We start from the raw sequence: 1,767 nt of genomic DNA, 5'->3' as shown, positions 1-1,767 counted from the left end.
CCATGATCTGTAAAATGAGAACATTTAATTAAGATCATTCAGGTCATCAAGCAAAAAACTAGGCAGCGCAGCGAAAAACCAGTCATAAGCGCATCCGATCCGAAAAACCAAGCTATCATAAGCGCACAGGGGGGGTATTTCATAAGAGCACCCGACCACAAATCAGCGACCTGCCTTGTGTTTTGGATAGTTATTCAATAGATACGCATTTTTTGGTAAAAAGAGCAACGTGAATAAGTAGCGCTACATTTCGGGTTTTGACAACTGTAATATGGTTGCAGGATAATTAGTATTTTAGGAGTTATTACATTTTTTCTGCAGACACTCACCTCGTGCCCCGCTCTTCGTATCATACGCTCATCCGCTAAAAAGGGTTATTCTAAGATCACCCAGCATATCATAAGCCCACCCCTGATTGAAGGGCCTGTATCTGTCGCTCTCTGTCTTTCAGTCTCACCGAGACCACACACTGCATTGTAGTTTCTTTGCCGAGACCAACGGCGACTTCCTGTCACGTGGTACATACGTCACAGAAATCCCCCATGAACAAAAATTTCTCCACCTGCAAGCTACTTACCCGACGCCAAAGACGAGCCGCTCGGGCGGCCCGTCAAAAACCATCAAATCAGCACAGTGCTCTGGCTAAAAATAACCTCAGCCAGGTCAGTACAGGCCAACGGCTGTAAAACTCTTCGGAGACTGTTTTCAGTCCCAAAGACGATGCTCGATAATTTTTATTGTGCGTTCCCATCTCCAGCAAATGTAAACCAGCACTCAGATCTGCTTGAAACGTTGTCGACGATTGCCTAAACCATTGTTTTCTTAGCATGCAAAGTCACGATGTTTTGTCCTTAAACCCTGAATTAATACGAATATTTGTTTAGGTCTTTCGGAAACGTTGCGTAAAAAGACACGCTTAGTATACACGTTCACCAAAATCAACACGGATTCAGGTCAGCCTGTTGGTCATAACTTCTGAAATTTCTAAAGCAATTCATTGAGAACTTGAGCAGATATGGCGCTTTGAGTGGAGGACCCCCTCAAAAATGGCCGCAAAACGAGCCTTTTTTGGCCTCTGAAACGGTTGACCCCTACCGCCTTTGTCAAAAGGTTACACAAAGACTAGAGAAGTAAGGTGCATCAAACAAATTGCTGTGAACTGGAAATTGAATGGCCTTTCTAACGGTAGTCAGACGTGTTTGGTAAGTGCACATTCTGATTTTTTGCAGATTTTAAAACACGGGGCTATGGTTTTTGTCAGATCAATTTTAGGGGTGACCTTGTTTGACAGGCTCAAACGGGATGCCCATACAAATAACCACCGATCGGACAAACGATATAAACGGTGGACATAATTACCTTTTTCAGCATATAAAGTTGAACTAAAATGGATTGCGTTTTACCGCTTTTGTTAGCGTGCGAAAGTTGTTGCAATAATTTTTTGGCCAAGTTTACATCAAGTGTGTGTGTGTGTGTGTGTGTGTGTGTGTGTGTGTGTGTGTGTGTGTGCGTGTGCGTGTGTGTGTGTGTGTGTGTGAGTGCGTATGCGTTTGCGTACTCCTGCATATTAAATAGTGGGACACAAACCTTAACAAGGTCAATGTAAGACTGATATTCCTCTATAGACTGGAATTAGTGCTGTCAGCTCTTAGAACTAAGAGAAGAAATCCATTAAGACAAGCAATCACAGTATCGGCTTGTATCTTCCCTTAGTCCGTGCGATGTCTCAAGTTAAATAATTTTCAACTCACAATGGATAACGTTTAT

The sequence above is a fragment of the Littorina saxatilis genome, linkage group LG13 (genome assembly GCF_037325665.1).
Source record: "Littorina saxatilis isolate snail1 linkage group LG13, US_GU_Lsax_2.0, whole genome shotgun sequence".
NCBI lineage: Eukaryota > Metazoa > Mollusca > Gastropoda > Littorinimorpha > Littorinidae > Littorina > Littorina saxatilis.
This window is presented reverse-complemented; position numbering follows the sequence as displayed.